The sequence below is a fragment of the Bos indicus x Bos taurus genome, chromosome 26 (genome assembly GCF_003369695.1).
Source record: "Bos indicus x Bos taurus breed Angus x Brahman F1 hybrid chromosome 26, Bos_hybrid_MaternalHap_v2.0, whole genome shotgun sequence".
Taxonomy (NCBI): domain Eukaryota; kingdom Metazoa; phylum Chordata; class Mammalia; order Artiodactyla; family Bovidae; genus Bos; species Bos indicus x Bos taurus.
In genome coordinates this window covers 26,438,894-26,463,875 of record NC_040101.1, presented here as the reverse complement: position 1 = coordinate 26,463,875, position 24,982 = coordinate 26,438,894, and the positions used below count along the sequence as shown (strand labels likewise).

General features: G+C 45.9%; 1 long non-coding RNA gene across 2 annotated transcripts in view; it reads left to right on the top strand.

The window, feature by feature from the left end:
- The first annotated feature begins 263 nt into the window (after positions 1 to 263).
- LOC113884608 overlaps positions 264 to 24,982 on the top strand; it is a 29,958-nt gene continuing 5,239 nt past the window's right edge. Inside the window, exons 1-2 of one of the 2 annotated variants that reach the window (XR_003508931.1) lie at positions 264 to 408; positions 17,051 to 17,125. This is a non-coding gene — a long non-coding RNA (uncharacterized LOC113884608). Of the gene's footprint in view, positions 409 to 4,488; positions 4,836 to 17,050; positions 17,126 to 24,982 lie in introns of those variants that run through there. The other variant, XR_003508932.1, reaches the window with a different exon arrangement.

Genomic DNA, 24,982 nt, shown 5'->3' with positions numbered 1-24,982 from the left:
CCACTCCCCTTTCAAAGGCATGGCTGTCCGAGGCAGCACAAGCACAGGGCCTGGTGCTTGGTAAGGCTTCCGTGATATTGCTTGAAAACAACCTCTGGAATTCAGGCTGAAGAGATCAGCAGGTAAAGGGCTCTTTGGAGAGCGCCCGTTTGCCCTTCTCCTGCCCGGGGACCTGCTGCCCTCTGCTCCTTCACGTGGCCAGCCTCCCACTCCCCCTGGAGCCTAACACTGGCTGCTTATTGAGTCTGTCAGCATTTCCTCCGTGGAGCTCAGACTGACTAATTAGTCTTCCCCTCCTGATGACTGAAGCCACAGGGCATAGACAGGCCAGCACTTCTCCACAAGGCATCTGCTGAGGAAAGGCACGGCCGAGCCCTTAGGCTGGTCTTGTCAACTCTGCGTCTCTGGGTAGGTCTTTTGTATGGGTGCCTGTGAACGTACTAGTCGGTGGATGTGGGAATATACTCCCATGGCTTGAGGGCTATGGAGTGTGTGTTCTGCTCATGGAGCCAGTAGATATTTCCCTGGACAGTCAGGGCTGATTGGCACTCTTGGAAAGACTTTAAGTCAATGATTCTCATCAACATGGAGGATAATTTAGGGTGAAGCTGGCACTGGGTAACAAACTATTACTCTCATTTTGATGCAAATTTTATTATTATTATTTTTTTGCCATCTAACTTGGGCTTTTGGTTTCAAAGAAGTCATGATCATTTCAAAAAAAAAAAAAAAAAAGGTCAGGATGGATATCAGATGGTTCTTTCTCTTCACATGCATTTAATGTGAGTTTCCTCAGGCCATTGCAGCCTAAGGTTTAAAGTGGGTCAGGTCATCAGTAATCCTCTATGCTTTCCTAGCTCTCACCCTCTCCTGCTAGTGCAGAAACCTGATCCTTGCCAAAAGCCCCTCTGGTGTTCCTGGTGTGTGCAGGGGGTGCTCTGTGAGAGCTCACAGGGGAGCTTGGTCAGCTGCTGCAGGCTTCTACTGTGCGCTGCTGCCTCTGGCCAACTGTGTGTGTCTGTCTTTGCTGGATGTCACCACATCCACAGGGCACTGACCCTGCTCCCCACCTCTGCCCCATTCCCCACGGAGAGCCTCTGCGTCCCTCTGCGAACACATGCCCCCGCCCCCCACGGTGTCACTAAGGCTGCAGGGAACTTTGGAGGTGCTCATGCATGGCGGTCCGGGCACAGTTGGAGGGAATTGCTGTCTCCACTCTGTGTTTCCCCCAAACCATCCTGCCCACAGCTGCTGCTTAAAGAGTGGTCAGGCATCAAGCATTTCAATGTTTATTTAAGGTCCTCTCTTCCCAGGGAATCAGGATAGCGTGAGGTTAGATAGCGTGAGGGCAATGGGTTCAGACTGACTGGAGTTTAAAACCTGACTCTCCAGTTCAGAAGCCGTCCATACTAGAAACATTTCTTTCCTTCTTTGAGCTTCAACACCTCCATCTGTGCAACAGAAACAGAGCAAGACCTGGTGGCTCAGCTGGTAAAGAATCTGCCTGCAATGCGGGAGACCTGGGTTCAATCCTTGGGTCTGGAGGATCTCCTGGAGGAGGAAATGGCAATCCACTCCCGTGTTCTTCCCTGGGAAATCCCATGGACAGAGCAGCCTACAGGCTACAGTCCATAGGGTCACAAAACAGTCAGGTGTGACTGAGTGACTGGGCACACAGCACCTGACTTGGGACTGTTTAAAGGCTGAATAAGATAATGCATGCAGAATTCAGTGTATGTAGTGATGCTTGTAATGTTAGCAGATCAGTTCAGTTCAGTCACTCAGTCATGTCCAACTCTTTGTGACCCCATGGACTGCAGCACACCAGGCCTCCCTGTCCATCACCAACTCCTGGAGTTTACTCAAACTCATGTCCATTGAGTTGGTAATGCCATCCAACCATCTCATCTGTCATCCCCTTCACCTCCTGCCTTCAATCTTTCCCAGGATCAGGGTCTTTTCAAATGAGTCAGTTCTTCACATCAGGTGGCCAAAGTATTGGAGTTTCAGCTTCAGCATTAGTCCTTCCAATGAATATTCAGGACTGATTTCCTTTAGGTAGGACTGGTTGGATCTCCTTGCAGTCCAAGGGACTCTCAAGAGTCTTCTCCAACACCACAGTTCAAAAGCATCCATTCTTCAGCTCTCAGCTTTCTTATGGTCCAAATCTCACATCCATACATGACTACTGAAAAAACCATAGCTTTGACTGGATGGACCTTTGTTGGCAAAGTAATATCTCTGCTTTTTAATATGCTGTCTAGGTTGGTCATAACTTCTCTTCCGAGGAGTAAGCATCTTTTAATTTTATGGCTGCAGTCACCATCTGCAGTGATTTTGGAGCCCCCAAAAGTAAAGTCTGTCACTGTTTCCATTGTTTCCCCATCTATTTGCCATAAAGTGATGGGACCAGATGCCATGATCTTAGTTTTCTGAATGTTGAATTTTAAGCCAACTTTTTCACTCTCCTCTTTCACTTTCCTCAAGAGGCTTTTTAGTTCTTCTTTGCTTTCTGCCATAAGGGGGTCATCTGCATATCTGAGGTTATTGATATTTCTCCTGACAATCTTGATTCCAACTTGTGCTTCATCCAGTCCAGCATTTTTCATGACGTACTCTGCATATAAGTTAAATAAGCAGGGTGACAATATACAGCCTTGATGTACTCCTTTTCCTATTTGGAACCAGTCTGTTGTTCCATATCCAGTTCTAACTGTTGCTTCCTGACCTGTATACAGATTTCTCAAGAAGCAGGTCAGGTGGTCTGGTATTCCCATCTTTTTAAGAATTTTCCACAGTTTATTGTGATCCACACAGTCAAAGGCTTTGGCATAATCAGTAAAGTAGAAATAGATGTTTTTCTGGAACTTTTTTGCTTTTTTAATAATCCAACAGCTGTTGGCAATTTGATCTCTGGTTCCTCTGCCTTTTCTAAAACCAGCTTGAGCATCTGGAAGTTCATGGTTCACATACTGTTGAAGCCTGGCTTGGAGAATTTTGAGCATTACTAGTGTGTGAGATGAGTGCAATTGTGCGGTAGTTGAACATTCTTTGACATTGCCTTTCTTTGGGATTGGAATGAAAACTGACCTTTTCCAGGTATAAATTAGCTAATAGGCCCAAAGGATACAACACAAGGGTTGGGCAAGAACAGGGCCCAGTGACAGATTCTACGTTATCAGCAGAATCAGGCCTCAACTCTCATCTTGAGGGTTTGCTATGGGGTGATTTTTCCTTCTCTCCCTCTTCCTTTGGGAAATTTGCTGCCAGGAATCTTTCTCAGTCTTTATGTGGTGCGTGTGTCCTCAGTGACGTCCAACTCTTTTGTGACCCCTTGGATGGTAGCCCGCCAGGCTCCTCTGTTCATGGGATTCTCCAGGCAAGAATACTGGAGGGGGTTGTCATTTCCTTCTCCAGGGATCTTCCCAACCCAGGGATTGAACCTGCGTCTCTTATGTTTCCTGCATTGGCAGGTGGATTCTTTACCACTAGTGCCACCTGGGAAGCCATCTATCTATGTGCCTTAGCAACTATATATTATAAGTAGCTGTTTGTTGTATGTATGTGTGTGTAGAGCTATTTGCTGTATATATATGTCTTTATGTGCTGTGCTGTGCTTAGTTTCTCAGTCATATCCAACTCATTGTGACCCCATGGATTGTAGCCCACCAGGCTCCTCTGTCCATGGGGTTTCTCCAGGCAAGAATATTGGAGTGGGTTGCCATTCTCTCCTCCAGGGGATCTTTCCAACCCAGGGGTCGAACCCAGGTCTCCCACATTGCAGGCAGATTCTTTACCATCTGAGCTACCAGGGAAGCCCAAGAATACTGGAGTGGGTAGCCTATCCCTTCTCCAGGGGATCTTCCTGACCTAGGAATTGAACCGGAGTCTCCTGCATTTCGGTGGATTCTTTACCAGCTGAGCTACCAAGGAAGCCTCATATATGTATATATACATACATATTTGTGTGTGTGTTCCAACATACATGTACACACACATATAATTGCAGCTACTGAGTGCTTTGACTCTGTAGTTTAAAAATCTCCCCTGTGAGCAGGTATGTAGCACACTCTGTGAGAAGATACTGATGAAGGACTTGGTTCCCCAGGCTCAGGAAGACTTAGCTAAATGGGGCATTAGTGAACATGAACTTAGAAGATCTAGTCTGAGAATAAAAGCATAATCTAGTTTATCATGGAGGAGAGAGGTTTTCCAGAACAATCTGTGAGAGCCAGTGCAAATATACTGATGTTCCCTGAAAGCAGGAGTCTCCAGCAGACCCATTTTGGCTTCAAGTTTCCTGTCAATGAGCACGGTTTTATTCTGTTTACTTCCCCAGTACCTCTGCCAAATGGCAGAACTTTATATCATTTAAATGACCTATGATGTTAATTTAAGGAATTCACTGGCTCAGGTTAATAGCAAACCAGACGAGACAGGACTTTGGTTTGGGGTGTGGGATTTTGGTATCTGCTGGGGTTACTGGTGTTTTGGAGTCTTACGGAGACTAGGTTATGGGATATAAAGACGACCTATGTCTCTTCCTACATTTTATTCTGCCTTTGCCTGAAGCTCAGCTGCTGACTTACTTGTGGAGGTTGACAGTTCTGACTGAGGTCTGGTCCAAGTTGAGAATGGTCCAGAGACATGCGTGTGTCTTCTAAACCCATTTCCCCGCACCAGACTGACGCCGCCTGGCTGCTTGCCGCTCTCCTGTAGGCATGCTAGATGAGACAGGCCGTGGTGTATATGGCATATATGCCATGCTGTATATGCATGTCCTTTGGTTCTACGTGCAGTTCCATTCCTTCTCTCTTATTCAAGGAAGTATGTGGGTAAGTGTTCTGAAGAATCCTTGAGAAAATTCTATGAAGGACTTTAAATCCCTGGCAATGGCCATGTGATGGGTTTTTCCTTTCTAAAGGGTACAGAGGATACTAATAAATTATGACCACTGTTCTTAATCGAGATAACCTGAGGCTACTGCATCCTAAAATTTATATGCCTGTCTGCTTCGTTGAGGGAGAATGGAAAATCTATACACATCCTAAGCTTGGGTTTCATGTTTCAGCAAAATTTTACACATGCACATATATGGGCACATGTGCTCACATACACGTATCTTTGAATAGATTAAGAAAAAGTAGCCCCTTTGTACTTTGATTTATTAAAAATTTTTTTCACTGTTTTATTTTACTTTTATTTATGGATGTGAACAATTATTTTATTTTTAAATTTACTTTTAATCGAAGGATAATCGCTTTACAATATTGTGTTGGTTTCTGCCATCAGTTCAGTTCAATCACTCAGCCATGTCTGACTCTTTGCAACCCCATGGACTGCAGCACACTAGGCTTCCCTGTCCATCACCAACTCCCAGAGCTTGCTCAAACTCATTCCATCAAATCAGTTATACCATCCAACCATCTCATTCTCTGTTGTTCCCTTCCCCTTCTGCCTTCAACCTTTCCCAGTATCAGGGTCTTTTCCAATGAGTCAGTTCTTCCCATCAGGTGGCCAAAGTATTGGAGCTTCAGCTTCAGCATCAGTCCTTCCAATGAATATTCAGGACTGATTTCCTTTAGGATTGACTAGTTTAATCTCCTTTCAGTCCAAGGGACTCTCGAGAGTCTTCTCCAACAACACAGTTCAAAAGCATCAATTCTTCAGTGCTTAGCTTTCTTTATGGTCCAACTCTCACATCCATACATGACTACTGGAAAACCATAGCTTTAACTAGATGGATCTTTGTTGGCAAAGTAATGTCTCTGCTTTTTAATATGCTGTCTAGGTTTGTCGTAGTTTTTCTTCCAAGGAGCATGTGTCTTTTAATTTCATGGCTGCAGTCACCATCTGCAGTGGTTTTGGAGCCCCCCAAAATAAAGCCTGTCACTGTTTCCATTGTTTCCCCATCTATTTGCCATGAAGTGATGGGACTGGATGCCATGATCTTCACTTTCTGGATGTTGAGTTTTAAGCCAACTTTTTCACTCTTGTCTTTCACTTTCCTCAGGAGGCTCTTTAGTTCTTTGCTTTCTGCCCTAAGGGTGGTGTCATCTGCATATCTGAGGTTATTGACATTTCTCCTGGCAATTTTGATTCCAGCTTGTGCTTCATCCAGCCTGGAATTTCACTTGATGTAGTCTGCATATAAGTTAAATAACATAAATAAATTCGTGTCGATGTACGGTTTCTGCCATGCATCAACATGACTAAAGCAGAATGTTGTACTATAAGCTCACCATGGAGGGTGCTTTCCTTTAGAGGCCCATAATCTTTTCCTGGGAGCCCCAGTTTGACTGTCCACAGGAGCTGTAGAGAGGACTGTTGTGTGAGCCAGACTGTGATAAGACACTGGAGTACAGTACACATTGCATGTCTAAAGGCAGTAAAAGTCAAATGGTAAAAAACCCGCTGGCCCATATGGATGGCTTCTTCTGAACAGGAAGCCACCAGGCTCTCAGCCCCTGCCTTGCCCTACTGCTGGGCACCCCTGGCCTCTTCTCCCCTGTTCTCTCCCTCCTCTACTCCAAAGCTGGATGTTTGCAGGGTTCTGATTCTTTCAGAAGTACAGTTGCTCTGCTCAGTTAGGCTTTGACCTCTTCAAATGCTGGGGCAGACAGATGTGGACTTAAATTTCACCTCCACCGATTCCTGGCCATGTGGCTTGGCTATGAAATCTGAACGTCAGGCTCCTGATATGTAAAACTGGAATGTAGTATTGGGTTGGCCAAACGCTTCATTTACGTTTTTCTGTAAGCTGCTATGGAAAAACCTGAATGAACTTTTGGGCCAACCCAATATCTTCTTCATGGGTTGTTTAAGAAAACAATGATAATATAATTCATTTAACACAGTGTCTGGCATATTACAGGGCTTCCCAGGTGGCGCTAGTTGTAAAGAACCCACCTCCCAATGTAGGAGATGTAAGAGACGCAGATTTGATCCCTGGGTTGGTAAGACCCCTTGGAGAAGAAATTGGTGACTCACTCCAGTATTCTTGCCTGGAGAATTCCATGGACAGAGGAGCCTGGTGGGCTAGAGTCCATGGGATCACAAACAGTTGGATATGACTGAAGTGACTTAGCATGCATGCCTGCTGACATATTACATGGGTTTAATAAATGCTGGTTATTATTGCTGTTATTAATATTTACCATTCATTCATTCATCACACATGGTCCTCTGTGTCCGTCCATCCCTGTTCACTGACTAACAGCGTATGTGAACAGAATGAATCTAGTGAAAGGGAACAAATTCCTCCTGAGGTCTTGGGACATGCTATGAATTAGCACTCATCTACCTGGGTCAGAGGGAGGATCAGGCTTGGAGTGTCCAGGAGGGAGCTGGGGTTTGGGGAGCAGGTATCAGGTAGGGTTAGCTAACAGGGGACTGGGCTCACTTGGGTCCTTGACTTCATTCTCAGCTCCCCCATGGGCTACTCTCAGATCACAGAGGACTCTTTATATCCATGCATGGGCAGGGTCACCTCTGCACACCTCTGTGCCTGCAGGGGGGCTGTCACTTAACCCTGAGCCTAGGTTTTGGAAGACAGAGATGGTGGCCATTTAAATGCTCTGAGGGTTTTCAACCTGTTGTCTACGCTCGTGGAACCCCCAGGTGGACTGGGGCCGGCCAGCTCTCGTGTCTTCTGTTGTGTCTCTCACTCCCCTGCAGAGACCCCCCCAGAACTGACTCCAGTGGCAGTGCCCGCCTCCTTCTGAGCAGCCTTCTCTTGGCAGCTCGATACCTCTATCTTTACCCTTCCCTCCTTTTTCTTTCTCCACTAATGATTTTTGTAGTTAATGAGATTTCCACCCCTGTACTCTAATTACATGACTCTGGGGTCAGTTCAGTAACCATCCAGCTCTTTGTTTATATACCACTGGGCTTCTCAGCTCTTCCTCCCAAAGTCCCTCCATGACCCCTTTATTTTTCACTGCTGCAGCAAACAAAGTATGTCTCAAAGTAGATGGTTATTTTCCTAATAAGGTGTCTCCGTAAGTGAAGAGACACTGCTGTCAAATGTGAATAATTAATAAAAATATTGTTGGGATCCTTGGCCTTAAAAGCAAGTATTTGGCAGCTCAGTTAATGCTCATCTGAAGAGGTCTAATATTCTGTGGGGCTTTCTCACTGTTAAAATGGAACCTAACAGTGACAATGGCTGCTAGGAATAGTCCCTTCTTGTCAATCATATTGATCACTCACACTGCATGTCAATCAATTGATTAAGTCCTTCTCGAACATTTGTTGAACTCAGTAGTGTGCTGTTTTCTCTAGGGAAGTGACTAGGGGAGCTCTAAAAGAATAGATGCTTACTCCATCCCAGGGTCTCTGAGCATCCAAGGTTACCCACCAGACTCTGCTGATATGCAGACACGGTTGAGAACCATAACTCTGGGAAAAGAAAGGAGACTGTGTTTTCCTCACCTTCTGGAAGCTTAATGGTATTCAGAGAGTTTCTGTTGTGTGCTCCGCAGTGCTGGGCACTCTTACAACTATTATTTCACCTTCTTAGTTCTTTATCTGGACTGATCTCTCTAAATTCTAAGCACAGATGCAGATTCTGAGGCTCAGCATCAAAGTTAGACAGTCAGGGAGTGGCAGGAATAGCCTCAAGCCTAAATCTCTCTGGCTACAAACCTCATAACTTTTGCACCCTCTCAAGCTATTTATACCAGGAAAAGACACAAGGCCATGTATAATAAATGCCACATCCTTGATTCTGGTTCATTTAGAAGAAGAAGAGGGGGAGATGAGTACAGTTTGGAGAATTCAGCCATGATTTTGCTGAGGAGGAGAGATTAAAGCGGGACTTGACAGATCCCTGTGATGAACTTGGAAAAATAAACAATGCTTCTTTCATTCCTGAGCACAATGAGAGCAATTTCCTAGGTCTTTCTTTTGTTTCATTATAAACAGGTGTGTGATGTGGGGAAGACGGTGGAGGGAGTGGACAACTTACAACCCAGGCTGGGCCTCCTCGCATCTGTGATCCTCTAGGGGGTTGCCTTCATCCTGGTCTTGCAGGTTTAAAACTTTCTGTATGGGCCAAGCATTGAGATTAGGCGATATGAATTTGCTGTGGGTTCGAGACCTGTGATGGAGTGTGATGTGGATATTTACAGCAGAGGGCCCCTCCAGCTTCATGTACCTGCAAGGGATATTGCCTCCTGGGGTGGGTGGGGAGCAGTGCTTGAGAAAGCCCCTACCATAAATCTGAATATTGCCTGGGGACTCCAGAAGAGAAGCAAAGGGAGTCGTATATTCACCAGGAATATTGCCTCCTATTTAACCTGAAGATACTTTGGCTTCATTCAGAAGTGTCTATTGTTAGAATGAGAGCAGGCACTCAGCTGGGCAGGGATACCTCAAAGTATGATTTCTTTTTTTTTTTTTTTTTAAAGCATGATTTCTTTTGCCTTTCTGAACTTCATCTGATACGTTATGACAGCTTAGTCAAGGCCATATGTAATGAAGCTTATCTCCTTCATTTTTTAAATCTCCTTAGTAGGTTTTTATTTTTATTGTGGTAAAATTAACCTGACACCGACTTACGATTTTAACCATTGTTAAGTGTACAGTTCCGTGACTTTAAGTGCATTCACATTGTTCTGCAGCCATTACCATCATCCATCTGCAGAATTTTTTCATTTTCCCCAGCTTAAACTCTGTACCCTTGACATGCTAACTGTTGGTTTCCCCCTTTTACTGGATTTGAGATACCTGAGGAAATATCTCAAGTATATAGAAAGCTGACTTGGGAGGGTATTTAAATAGAATCCTAGACCTCCCCTTCATAGATTTTGACCCTGCAGGTCTAGAGGGAGATCTGTGAGCCTGAGTTCCTGTGATTCTGATACAGGAGGCCTGTGGATCTTAAAGTCTGAGGATGTTCAATTAATCCTGATCCATCCACTGACACCCCCCAGCCCTAAGAACCCCCTTCCACCTAACACTCTTCCTTGATTAGTGAGTAATCCCTTCCTGGGCAAGGGATCCAGGGTTATGATTCCTCTCTCTTCTCTCTAGACGCTCCTTGGTTTCTTTCTGGACACATAAGGAATGTCAACTTCTGAAGCTGTGAAATATTTATCCTCTCTTCTCTCTCCTTTACAACCACTTTGCTGCAAGGCTGTCTTTTTGACAGCCCCTGGAGAGCTGTAGTATGGGATAACTTAAGAGGACTTAAGTATTTCTATTGACTAAAATTTGGGATAATTCTAGGAAAACCGGAGCTCCTTGAGTACACGTGTATGGATACAGATGTTCACATTTATATATCTACTCTGTTCAGTCACTGGTTCTCAGAGTGGGGTCCCTGGCCCAGCAGCTTGAGTGTCACCTAGGAGACTGCTGCAAGTGCAAGTTCTTGGGCCTCATGCCTGACCTACTGAAACACTGGCATGAAACCTGGAAACCTATGTTTGAACCAGTCCTCCAAATGGCTCTGATGTGTGAGAACTGCTGCTTTAAATGCATTGTCTAATTGAACCCTCACAAGAACATAGAGAGAACCTCTACCCAAGAAAAGACAAGGAAACTTAGCAAGGCTAAAGATAAGAGGGTTGACTATATCCCCTCAAAAATCCCGGTGCCAGCAGATCTGGAGACTCTGGGGGTCCTGGGAAGGGTACTCTTTTACAGCTCCTTGCATTTCTAGCCAGCAACTGCTACCTAGAGAGAAAGGATCCCAGGCTTTTGCAAATACAAAGGACAAAGAGGGCAGAGCTTGCAGATGGGAGTAAAAGGCTTGGTGTCAGGGGGCTGTCTGTGCAAAAAGCAGCCAGGAAGCATCTTTGCACACAATTTCCCCTGTCCCGCATTTAGCCGACTGGCCCACTCCAGAGGGAAACCTTGGCTTCCTTTGGCGTCAGCAGCTGGCTGTGCTCTGCAGGAGGTGGGGAAGTGTCATCACTCAGGGCAGCGTGAGGGGGGCACAGGAGGCCAGCTGTTGGCTCTGGACCTGCAAAGATTGGTGCCATTTGGTCTCGGCTGTTGCTTCCCATGACCCCAGGGAACTGCTGCACTCGCAGCTTGTAAGCCAGCTGTTTGGGGCGCCTCTGAACAAGCGTAAAGTCCTCAATAGCTGTTTTTCTTATTCCTTTAAAGTTTGCTTTGATTAGCATGAAGTTTGCTAATGGAAAATCAACGTGTCTTTCTGACTCTGGATCTGGCAGCAAGGCTGCGGGCATTGGACTGTTGTCTTCCATTTTCTCCTGGTCCAACCTGAGGTTCAGATGAGCAGGGATGAACTCACCCACCAATTCTCAGGGGCTTCTGCTCTAGGCTGGGTAAGGTTCTACGGGGTAGGGACACAGTATGCAGACAGATCCTCCCCTCATGGAACTTGCCTTCTAGAGGCAGAGACTTCCTTGTTTATTTGTGATAGATGGTATGAAGATAGTGAGACAGAGAGATATGGTATCATGTGTCCATTGCTGTGTGATGTGTCATCCTAAGACTTTGGTTTAGAGCAATACTTATTCAGGTGAAAGCGTTAGTTGCTCAGTCATGTCTGACTCTTTGAGATCCTGTGGACTATAGCCTATCAGGGTCCTCTGTCCATGGAATTCTCCAGGCAAGAATACTGGAGTGGGTAGCTATTCGCTTTTCTAGGGGATCTTCCCAACCTAAGGATCAGACCTGGGTCTTTTGCATTGAAGGCAGACTCTTTACTGTCTGAGCTATTAGGGAAGCCCTATCAGGACTGAACTCATCAGGGTGGCTCTTTTGCTTAGCTTACTGATAGTCCCTGTGTGTGACTGCATTTGGTTGACAGGTTGGCCATGTCTGGCATTAGCTAGATCAGCTGCCTGCTCGCCCGCTCACCATGTGGCTTCAGGCCATCTCCTGCCTGTGGCTTCTCCATCTAGGATATCTAGGAAGAGGCCTGGATTTCTTACACAGGGGCTCCAGCCTTCCACGAGCACAGAAGCAGAAGCTGTCAGGCCCTCTTAAGGCACAGCATCACCTCTGCCACATTCTTTGGTTAAAACAAGTCACAGGACCAGCCTAGATTGAAGGGAATATGACTGTAGAAGGTACAGGTACCTGGAGGCATGGTGGACTGGGAACCATCATTTAAAGGGCTATCCCAGAGACCGAGATGAGATGGTGTGGGGGTCACACAGATGAGGTGCACGTGGGGATGGTAGGTGGGCTGGTGGGGGCAGCCCTCTCTGAAGAAGAGAGCTTTGGACTGAGGCAAAGGTCTGAGGGATGAGCATTCTGGTCAGCACAGTATGACTTTCTCTACCATAAAAGTGCCCTCCTCACCTTATGCTCCCCAAATGGAGCTGTGTGAAGACCCCCTTTATTGACAGGGATGGGAAAACGGATGGAAGGAACTGGAGGGAGGAAAATGAGGTGCTTCACAGTCATGGAGCCAGTCATGAGTCAGCCAGGGGGGACCAGGAGACTAGGACTGAGGGAACGGCCTGGGGACAACATCCCAGCTGGCTTCCTGAGCGCTTCTAGAACGGATGAATGGAACATGGGGCGTCGGCTCTGAAGAAGTTCTCTGCATTCTTTTGGAGGCACCAATGTTGTGGCAGCAGCTGTTGCTTTGCTTCTTGGGAGGGGAGACCTCTGTGGAAGGTTTGGGAATCGTTTTCAAATGTCAAGTGTCTTGACAGGTGTCTGAAAACAGCTCTTAGGGCTTTTTTTTTTTTTTTTTGTAATAGTACAGATAGAATGAAAAAGGATTGAACCAGTTTTTCTCTGAGTATGATCCACAGACCAGCTGCCCCAGAATCCCTGGTGAGCTTGTTAAAATGCAAATTCTCAGTCCCAATTTCAGACAGATTGATCAGAATCTGTGGGAGATAGACCCTAGGACTGCACGTTTTATAGACAACTCCCCCCACCCACAATGATTCACATGTTCATAAAGGCTCAAGAAGCACTGCTTTAAACTTCCATGACCACAGACAGTTACAAGTGAATCGCTTGGAAATGACATAGAGAATCATTCTTTGAACTCCAGCTCAAACGTTACCTCCTCCAAGAAGCCTTTCCCAAATTCCTTGAGATGAACCTGCTCGCACGGGTACTGGGGTGCTTAGTGCGCATCTTTGAGATGGTCTGGTGGCCCATCCTTTACTCTTGGCAAATCAAGAGCTCTTGTTGGTGGGAACAAAAGTTAGAAGGCTACAGGGGGGGTTGTCCTAATTTGTTAAGAAAAGGCCTCCTTCCCTACTCATGAAAGTGGGTCTTACAAGCAATTTCCTGGGCTCTACCTCCTGGTTCAGTTGGTCCTGGGAAGGAGTCCAAGAACTTCGTGCACTAGAGAATACTTCGTGCAATCCACTCCATCTATGAATGAAGACTTGAGTACCTAAGAGGCAAGGTGACTAACTCAAGGGCTCAAGGCCAGCTCGGAGTGGTACCCAGGTTTTCAGAGTCCCCGTCCAGTGCTTATTCTTCACATCCCAAGCTGACTTCTTCCTTCAGGTAATGGACATTTTGGTTTCATTTAGAAATTAAACCCTGACCATTTTCCTGCTCTCCTCCCATCTCACTGTGCGGTGTGGAAGGAAATTCGCACCTGAAGCAGCTCTTCCTTTGCTGTCCTCACTCAGGCCAAGCTGGGCGCAGAGGCAGGGCTTCTGCTGGAAGTGTCCTGAAGAGCACCTGGTCCCCCAGCTCCAGCAGGGACAGGCTTCCTCTGCCCCAGACCACCCCACTTCATTTTTCAGCCTGCAAATCCCATTTGGTGAACATCCCCTGGGGCTCCTTGCAATGAAGGTCAATGGCTGCTAAGGGTGCCTCCCTCTTCTTTGTGGGCAGCAAAGGGCTTGGGGTGGGATTTGCATATTGCTAATTACCTTTGATTCCAACTTCGGAGAAAAATCATTGATCCGTTTATAACTTACAGTAATTTGCAAAGCAATTACCTTCTGGCATCTTCTTTCTTGCTAAAAATGTGTCATTATTTTTTTCTTTGAGAGAAAACTGATCTGGGTGTTATCCACGAAGGACCAGGCTCTCTGGTGCCTGAAAATCCTGCCAGGCTGGAACCTCATAACCTTTAAATCTCATTGGGCACCCACACATAGTAGGTGTGCAATCAGTCACTGGCTGAAAGAAGTGATTAGAAACACTGTGGGGATCTGCCGGACCATAGGACCTTCCTGTCTCCTCTGATGGGTGGTGCAGCGGGGCAGGATAGAGCCCCTGGGAGCAGACTGTCCAGGTTGGAATCCCGTCTCTCCTCTTCACTGCCTTTGTGACTTTGGACAGACATAGCTTTCTGTACTGGGCATTTCTTGAAATGGAAAGGCTAGCACTACCTTGCTCCCTAGATTTGACATAAAGATCGAATGAGATGATGTGGGTAGTGTACCCGGTCCATGGTAAATGTTAAATTAATGTTAGTGATGACCTTTTCTTGGTTTGACGAGTTGTTCGTTCTGATTCGATAGGTGAATTGTCATTTTCCGACTGGACACCCAGCAGACAAAAGAAAGGCTCTCTGGTGTGGACCGAGCATGTTGGCAGACAGAGGGCAGTGAAGTTTTCTGCATGCATGGTGGGAGGCTCTCATGGTGGGGGATAGGCTCTGCCAACCTGCCTGAAGGAATCTGAGTGGTGGGAAAACAGGGGTACCAGAGGGTGTGAATCTGGGGAAATGGGACTTAGTGGAAAGAGTCATAGATGTGGGAGTCAAAAGTCCTGTGTTTGAGTGATGGTTTTGCACTTACTTTGTGATCTTGGGCAAATCACTCCACATCTCTGAGCCTCAGAGGGAAGATAAGCATCCCAGTGCCAGTCTTACAACCAGGGCCAGGATTAGAGTAAGGAGAGTCAGGTTTGTACCTTGGGTGCAAAATTTAAGCAGGAAGGGCACCAAAACCTCAGTAATCAAGATGAATAATATTTTAATGTAACATTAAAAAAAAAACCCTAACCTGGGAAGAGACAGTCTTGCTTGAACTCATCAAATAATGGAAAAAGAATATCCATCTCCAAATGTGGCACTCCACCAGAGACTGCATGGTCCCTTACTCATCTGACAAGGGTGGTGTGGCGAGCAGAGCAGGGACACAGACCCAGGTGTCCCTGGGTCTGAAATCCACAATACTGTGACAGTGCTTCCCTCCTTTCATCATCCTACTCGTTATGCAAGAGAATTGAGTGTAACATGTTTCTTCTGATAAACCACCTGGAGGGGGGACGTCTCTCTAACTATTCAACACTTTGCATCACTCTCAGCACCGAGCAATGTCTTGCATATGGCACATACTAAATAAGAACAAATCAATGAATCCTCCTTCTAATTTTGAACTCTTTGGTCTGCTTGACTAATTCCATCTTATTCACTCATCTTAATAAATTTAATAAAGATAAAGGGAACCCAACCAGTGCATCCCATTCTGCTCATTTAGACAGCCCTGAGTGGGCAGGGGGAACATGATCCTCTCTTGAGCCTCCCTGTGTGGAAAGTGAAAGTCAAGTCGCTCAGTTGTGTCTGACTCTTTGCGAGCCTGTGGACTGTAGCCCGCCAGGCTCCTCTGTCCATGGGATTCTCCAGGCAAAAATACTGGAGTGGGTTGCCATTTCCTTTTCCAGGGGATCTTCCCAACCCAGGGATTGAACCTGGGTCTCCTGCATTGCAGGCAGACGCGTCATCCTCTGAGCCACCAGGGAAGAACTTCTATCTAGAGAAGTAGTTCTCACAGCATGGCTGGCACCCAAGGGCAGCATTAGTGCCACCTGAGAAAGTTCTTGGGCCCCATCTCAGGGTCTACTGAACCAGGAGGTAGGGCCCAGGAAATTATGAGTGAGATCCACTTTCATGAGTTGGGAAGGAGGCCTTTTCTCTCCAGATTAGGTCAACATCCCTGTAGCCTTCTGATGCTTTTGGTTTGTAGGGAAAGTGTCTATTTTCTAAGGATTTACAAATGACTCCCTCTATCTTTCTGGCCTCTTGGACACCTCCCGCCCTTCCCACCCTAGTTAGTGTGTAGAATTTGTAACTTGCTTTTCTTTTTTCTTATCTTGATAGTATGGACATCCTTCCAAGTCAGTATTTATAGATTGATCTCATTCTTTTATTTTTAACAATTCATATAATTAAGATTCATACAATTTTCACACAACAGTAGGATGCAAATTCTATTCAAGTCCCCATAGACTATAAACTAGGAGACAATGGAACACATCCAGGGACATAAAACAAGGTGCAAACATTTCATGGTCTAAAGGTATTGAAATCATACAGAATCTGTTCTCTTATCACCATGGAATTATGTTAGAAATCAGTATCAAAAGATATTTGAAAATAGCCCATATATTTTCAAGTGCAATGTGATGTTTACCAAGAGAGATCTTTGACTTAGCCATTGAAAACCTCAGTAAAGTTGGAAGACTGAAAAAACAGAGGGTGATTGCAGAGAAAAAAACATTAAATGAGAAATTAATATCAAAGATAGTTAAAAAGCCCCATGTATTTGGAAATTAAATGTCCACTGTTAAATGATGGGTGTATCTAAGAAGCCATAACAAGGTACATATTTGTAATGGAATGAAAACGAACAGAGAATCTACCAGAATTTGTTGCATTTGAAGCTGCTCAATGCAGCTGAATACAATGTGGAATCTTGAATAAGGTATGAAAACAAATAACTGACACGCATAAAATTTTGTGAAATTTGAGCAAAATCTGTACTTTAGTTAATACTGTTGTTGTTCATAGCTCAGTCGTGTCCAGCTCTTTGTGACCCCATGTACTGCAGCATGCCAGGTTTCCATGTCTTTCACCATCTCCCAGAGTTTGCTCAAACTAGTGTTCATTGAGTCAGTGATGCCATCCAACAATCTCATCCTCTGTCATTCCCTTCTCCTCCTGCCTTCAGTCTTTCCCAACATCAAGATCTTTTCCAATGAGTTGGATGTTTGCATCAGGTGGCCAAAAAGTATTGGAGCTTCAACTTCAGCATCAGTCATTCCAAAATAGTAATAAAACAATGAATATGACTAATACTGTATCACATGTTAATTTTCTGTTTTTTATAATCTTTTAAAAATTTATGTATTTATTTAGCTTTGCAGGATGTGGATTTTGGATGAGCTGGAAATAGAACCATTTCCTTCTAGCTCGGAGTTGCAGGGAGAGAAGGTATGATACAAAAGAATTTTCTCTGTTTCTCCAGGCTTAATGCTGTGCTCAATTGTCTTTAATTTTCTTGTCAGAACAGACAGGTTAAATATCATATCTCCTTCGCCCTCTGCCAGCATCTCCTGGCCTGCTAAGCTTGGGCTGTAGTTAAATACATTTTAGCAGCAGCTTTTTTGTTTCTTTTCTTTTAAAAGAGCCAAGTAAAGAGTAAACATGTTGTTTCTTTGCTTTCCCATTTAAGTAAATCTCTCTCTTTTTCATTTCTAAAAGTCTCTTCGCTCTAGTGGATTTGGTGCTTACATGAATCTCATCAACTCTTAATGCATGCATTTTTGGAAGAAGCATTAGAAAATAATCCCTCTGCCTCTTTCACTCTGCCTGAGCCCCCAGCTAGTCTAGCTAAAAAGCCATTTCTGCATAAAAATGCCATCATCCTTTGGTCAAACACATAGCTGAGAGAGTGTTCCGTGGTTAACTTGTAATTGGTTAATTTGTATTATGCGAGTTCCATTCCTCTCTCTGTTGACAAAGGCAGCTTTGTCTACCAGTAGCACTGCCCCATGGATGGAAATGTCCTGCATCCCTGGTGTCCAGTATGCAGCCGCTGGCCACAAGGTGAGCGCTTGAAATATATGCCTTGTGCAACTGAAGAACCATTTTCAGCTTTATTTAATCTTAATTCATTGAAATGAGAAAAAGCCATATGTGGCTTTTGTGGACGTGCAGGTCTATGAACAAGATCGCTCTTGATTAGAAGGGAATAACTCCTGCCCTCTCCCCCGTGTGCTGCTCTACAGACCACCTTGAACGCCTGGTGAGGGCTTACATGTCCCCCTGAGGGGAGTGGGGTGGGGTGGTTGGCTTCCTGAACTGCTCCGGACTCCTCTTCCACCAAGCACACCACTGCTCTCAGCTCTCAGTGGTCCCGGAGTACATCTGGTCATAGGGGGGATGGTAGGTCCCACAGCAGTGGCAGAGCCTGAGCTACAGGTGGGGAGCTCTTAGACTGTCAGTTCAAGTCCTGAGACCACAAGACCCTTGAGCTCCTTCCTTAGCCGCTTGGGGTCATTGGTCCCTCTTCTGGAGCACAGGTCCACTGAGGAACTGCACAAAGAGCAATGGACCAGAGATGCTTTGCCTCCTAGGCTTGAGATGCTGACATAACCACAGGAGCTGGTGTCAGGAGACAGGGTTCAACAAGGAAAACAGACTCTGTGAGTTTTTACAATGCTGGACAGTGTAATGCGATGGAAAAGTCTAAGCTGAAAGGGATGGTGAGGCAACCCAGAGATTAGCAACCACAGGATGTAGTTGCCCCCACCCGCCACCACACACAACCCCCCATCAGGCTGGAGGATCAAGCTGTGTCTCCTTCCTCCCACCCTCCAGTCTCCTACTAATGTTTCCCATTGGGCCAACCCAGTCGGGAGGCAATTGACACAGGAGTCTGGGAAAGGTTCCCCCAAGTATTCTATTACAGAGGACAGAGCAGGAGAAGGGTGAGGACTGGCCCAGAGTCTACGTGAGTGTGTTTAAAATATGAGCCCTTACTGTTTCCCCCAGTGCACAGTCATGGGGGGCAAGAACCATTCCCCTGCTTCCTGCCCAGGCTTCCCCTCCCCTGGTGCCCCCTCCCCTGGCGCCCCCTCCCAGTTCACAGCGCACTTTGGAAGGACTGACACTGAAGCTGAAGCTCCAATACTTTGGCCACCTGATGCGAAGAGCCAACTCATTGGAAAAGACCCTGATGCTGGGAAAGGCAGGAGGAGGAGGGGACTACAGATGAAATGATTGGATGGTATCACTGACTCGATGGACAGGAGTTTGAGCAAACTCTGGGAGATAGTGAAGGACAGGGAGGCCTGGTGTGCTTCAGTCCATGGGGTTGCAAAGAGTTGGACACGACTGAGAGACTGAATAACAACGCAGCACGCCTAGATGGAGTGTCAGGGGTGTTGATGGACTAGTCCTCTTAGAAAGGATGCTGTAGAGTGAGGTTAAACAATGGTGGTGATTCGGGCTTGAACTACATTAAAACATTTTTTTTGAGTTATTTTTAATTAAATTTTTAAAACTTGATCACAGTTAAAAAAATCACATAACATAAAATTTACCACTTTAGCCTTTTTTTAAAGTTCAGAGGCATTAAATTTATCCACACTGTTGTACAACCAATTTCCAGAGCTCTCTTCATCTCACAAAACCCATCCGTTCTCCCCCAGCTCCTGACAACCACCATGGAGCTTTCTGTCCTTATGAATTTGACTGCTCTAGACACCGCTGAACTGAATTATTTTTGAAGTGGCTGCCAACCTGGAGATTCTGTGGTTCAGGCTCAAAAGTCTGTGTAGTACAATGTCCCTGTGATTTAAAAACAAAATGAAAAAGAGCATCTGGGTGAGATTGGCGGGGGTGGATTCTTCCCTCAGAAAAAGACAGAAAGAAATTCAGAAAGGCCTGATGCTGGCAGGGTAGGCTCCTTCTGTGTGGAGTTCTCCTGGTGGGTGAGCTTCATTCCTGTGAGATCTAAGTCTATTAGATTGCTGCCTTTAACCATTAATAATCCATTAGCCTGGATTATTGACCAGAAGAGTGGGAGAGTGCCCAAGGTACCTAGTGATTATCTGGAGTTCCAGACATAATTTCTCTAGCCCATGGTGAAGCAGCCACCCAGTCTCCCTTTGGATCAGTCCCCTTCCCTGGCTCAGTCGCCCCAGCCCACCCACGCTTGAGCCCCCTTTTCTGCCTGCTGGTTCAGCAGTGTGACAGGTGGTTCTGCCTCACTGACTGTGTCTGTGACTGAGGTTTAGGACACGAGAGTGAATCTATCCCAGGTCCACCTGGTTTGAACGTGTGTAAAATGCTTGGTTTTGTTACTGTTGATTGGTTGCACAGTATTCATAGCAGCTTTATTTGGAACAGTCAGAAACTCTGTAGGAAGAATTCTAAGATTCCTGGCCCTTAGGATATATGTGCCTTTCCCTAATTATTCAAGAACTAATCTTGCTATGCCTGTGAAGTGACTTTGCAAATGTTAGGAAGGTCTCAAATCAGTTGAGTTTAACATAGGGAGATGATCAGGTGTAGGCTTGACCCGAAGCACACAAGCCCTTTAAATTTGGATCTAGAAGTCGGAGACTGGAGACGTCAGAGATTTGAAAGGTGAGGTAGGAGATTCAAGCATGAGAGTTTTTCCATTGTTGGCTTAAAGATGGAGGGAGCCATGTGACAAGGAATGAAGGCAACCTCTGGGGGCCGAGAACAGCCCCTAACTGATAGCCAGCAAGGAAACCTAACTTGAGTCCTACAACTTCAAGGAGCTATTTGACAATGGATTTGTTCTCAGAGACACCAAAAAGGAATGCGTTATGGCTGACACCTTGACTGCAACCTGCGTTTCTCAGAGCAGAGAAACCCGGCCACCTGGGCCCGGCCTTCAGGCCTGCGGAACTAAAAACAAACAGATAGATATTGTTTGCAGTAGGTAAGGTGGCAGTAATTTGTTATGCCTAAAATGTTTAGTTTTCAATTAAAGTAAGAGACTGGATTTAGCATGAAGTTCAGCTCTCTTTTAAGTAGAAAGGGCTGTTGTCTACTACCTGAGTTCTTAAATCATCATTACAGGGTATGCAGTTTGGATATGGATACAATTAATTATATAGTTAATTGTAGAATTAAAACTAATTCGATCTATGAGGAAATTGAGTCCCAATGAGGATGATTGACAAGCCCAAAGCCCCCATCTTATTAGTGCCCAAGTGGGGGCTGGAGTCTAGAAGTCTCCTGAACTCAAGCCTGATGCTCTAGTTACATGCCCACATTCCTTTAAAACTATTTTGAAGTTTCAGGAGTCCATGGGAAGGGCAAGGTATGGCTGTCCCTTCCTGGGCTGGGCTTTTTCTAGAGGCATTAGATGCAGCTAGAAGGCAAGCAGGGCCTTTGGCCTGTCTGTATGGGGAGCCTGGTTCTCTTGACTCCATTCCTTGGTGGGGAAGCCACCACCAGCTGCAGCTCTGGAGGCTCTGGGCAGGTGTCTGCAGGAGATGTCGCGAAGGGATCAGGTGCTGCTCCAGCTGGCACCTGCTACCTGTATTTCTAAGCCCGACAATCAAGGTGCTCACTGGCAGAAATGGGTGGAGGCCCAAACAAGGGATCCTTGAGGGAGCATCTTCAAGACATCTGTTCTCATCTGTTTTATTCAAAGAAATTCCTACACTAGACTGTCCCTGTTCCAGGTGATTACGGGGGACCTGAAATCAGCCCCAGGCCGTGGCTTAGATCTGGGCCCTGGAGTCTCAGAGATGGTGGAAGTAGGGCTTTGAGGATTTAAGCTGCGATTATTGGGAGTGAAAAGATGAAGGCTGGGCTCCCTCCTCGGACACCAGTCCACAAGTTCCCCCATTGCAGGTTCTGACCCAGGTAGTGTTGCTCCTTGGGGGCTCCCTTTATGTGCCTCAAGAGCCCTGGAGTGCTCCAGCTGGAAAGGACCCAAGAGATGGATTAGTCCAACCCTCTCACTGTGCAGGGGGAAACTGAGGGTGCTGTGGGCGGGTTGGTGGAGTGGGGCCAAGGTCACCAGATGGCAGAGTCAGGACCCGAACCTAGTGTCCTGGCAGATGGAAGACAAGCCATCTGTTGGGGAGAAGCTGCACTTCTGAAAGCTGTGGGCAGCCCTGTCTCTGTTAGTCTGGAGACAGACTTTTAGACATGCCTGTCTATTTTGACCTACTTACTGAGAATCTGCAGAGTTTTGAACGTGGAACCCACAGACCTTGTTGAGAAACAGGTTGAAATCAGTAACATAGACCTATAGATAGTTAACACAAGGAGAATGCATTTGCCTAGAGTAGATTTGGCATCAGACTAAACTACCTGGATTAAAATCGAACTCCACCAGTTACTAGCATATGACTTTGACCTATAGTCTTACTGGGCTCTATTCTCCTCATCTATAAATTGGGGATTTTAACAATTATAACTATCTGCTACTTAGAATTGTTAAATGAAGTCATTTAACAACACCTGGCATATTAGGAACACAATGCACTGAGTGTTAAGTATGACGAGTCTTATTTATGAGTATTAAGTATGAGTGTCTTATTTGTGCGGGTCAGCTAATTGTGAATTTGCAGTGATCTGCCTCATTTAACTTATCAGAGTCATTTGATTTCTTTGTGGAAAATACTTATTATAGTTAAATGCAAAACTGGGCAGCGTTCACCATCCCCTCTTACCTCCAAAGCTTTCTGAGATAGTGAGATCTTTTAAACAATTATCAAGTAATTGATTAAGCACCATTACTGAAACTTCAGGAGGTAGTAAGGGACAGGGAGGCCTGGCGCGCTGCAGTCCACGGGGTTGCAAAGAGTCGGACACGACTGGGTGACTGAACAACAACAGCGTGCTTGGCTCTGGGTTAAAGTCTATCCATGGAGTAGAGAAAGGGAAGACCTGGTCCTTTCCTTAAGAAACTTGAACTTGCTGGGGGCACTCACTGCATGGCGGCACGAGACATATCTGAATATGTTCTGCCCTGCGAGAGGTATGTGCTGCTGTTTCAGGGGTGGGGTGGGGTTTGGTACCCAAGTATTTCTATTAGCTTTTTAAAAATACACTTTTAATTCTTAGACCACTTTTAGACCTACAGAAAAATTTCAAAGATAGTAATACTCCTCACCCAGTTTGACCTATTATTAAAGTCTTACATTAGTACAGTATGTTTGCCCTATGCAATGAAACAATATTTATTATTAACCTAAGTGCATGCTTTATTCAGATTTCCTTAGTTTTTTGCCTTATGTCCTTTTTCTGATTCAGGATTCCATCCAAGGTGCCTCATTTAGTCCTCATGTCTGCTTTGGCCCTTCTTGGTTGTGACAGCTTCTGACTTTCGTTGTTCTAATGACCTTGACAGTTTCAAGGAGAACTGGACAGATGTTTTGTAGAATGCCCTTTGGGGAGAAACTAACACAAGATGCCTTTTGCTGATGGACTGAGATTGAAACATGAGGCTGCTGGAAAGAGTTTCTCCTTCCCACATAGTAGACAGAAAGATGTAGACGTTGGAGGAGAGTTGACCGATGAGGGCTGCGGAATCAGGGGTGAAACTTGGGTGGGGTAGACTTAAGGTTTGGGAAGGAAACTCTAGACCAGTGGCCCCCAACCTTTATGGCACCAGGGAAAGATTTCATGGAAGACAGCTTTTCATGGACCCAGGGGATGCAAGTGATGGGGAACAGCTGTAAATAAAGATGAAATTTTGCTCACTTGCCTGCCACTCACCTCTTGCCATGTGGCCCAATTCCTAACAGGCCACAAACTGGTACTGATCTGTGGCCTGGGGGTTGGGGACCCCTGCACTAGAGGGACCATCCTGGCATTTCCTCAAAGACATAGCCTATTTCCTGATATGGCATTGGTAACCACATTTTGGAGAATGTGATGGCAATGGATTGCCTCACACTGAAATGTGTGAAATGTGTGTGTTTCTAGGGTGGGCAGGACAGGAGGTCACTAGCTGGGGCTCAGAGCAGGCTGCACGGGGCTTGGCATGACTTGTGGAAAGCTCAGAGGGACAAGTTGCTGAGGGCCTGCAGGCAATGGCATTAATTAGGAGGCTGACGGCTGCGGCCTCCTAATGTTTGGGGTGTGGCACTGGTTGTCTTTACATTATTTACTTTGGTATCTCAGTCAGTAAAGAATCTGCCTACGGTGCAGGAGACGTGGGTTTGATCCCTGGGTCAGGAAGATCCCCTGGAGAAGGAAATGGCGACCCACTCTAGTATTTTTGCCTGGAAAATCCTGTGGACAGAGGAGCCTGGCAGGCTACAGTCCATAGGTTCTCAAGAGTAGGACATGACTTAGTGACTAAACCACATAACATAAGCAAGCGAGAAAACTAATCAACCTGCCCCTCTAGACTTTGGGTTCAGCTTGGCTGGAATAACTGAGCTTGTGAAGGAGGAAGGAAAGTCAAGATTCAGGGTTAGTTTGAAGGGACTAAGGAGCCAGAGAAATCTCAGGATTAGGCAATTCTATCTGTATCCACCCATCCATCCATCTACCCATCCCTCCCTCCATCCATCCTTGGTCTGTGTGTGTGGGCAATGGGCAGGCCGTGGTTTCAGCAGGGAGACAGTCTTTACCTGGCCAGTCCAGCAGGTGAGTTTTCTCACCCACAGGCCCCCTCTGCCTCTACAATGAGGCGGTCAAACACCTCTGGTTTGAGTTTTCACCCTGTGCCAGTCTTGTGCCAGATCCCAGAAGGGATCCACAAGAAGATTAAAGACAGTCCTGTTCTTGTAATTACAGAAGAAACTGTCCCTGTAATTGAGAAGAGAGCACATCCACTCTGAAAACAGAAGGTGTGGTTGGTATACAAAAATATTCAGTGACCCGTCTATAACACTTGTTCTTTTCCAGCAAAGGAGGAAATGGGAGTGAGGTGGGGTTATTTGGGATATGATTATTTCTATTGCTGAGAATAAGCAGTGACTGTCTTCAATTCCAGCTGAGTCTACTGCAGGCTCCACGAGAGCGTCTCTAGGATGTCTGTCCTGACACGGTGCCCTCGTTTCATCCTTACATGAACTGAGACTTCCTGAGATTGTTTCTCTGGTTGTTGCATGAGCCCAGACCTTCTCTTGGTCTGACACCTCCTGGGGTAAATCCCTTGTGAACCAGGGTCTCTGAGGACTTCCCCGTGGCCCCAGAGTGCTGTAGTGGCCCTGCCAAGCAAGGCCTCCCTGGGTTTTCTTGGGTTCCCATGAGAAGCCCAGTCTGACCCCTGAAGGGAGCATGTACTTCTGCCGTGTTCGTGACTTAAAATAATGAGGCAGTTGTCTTAGCAAGAGGAGG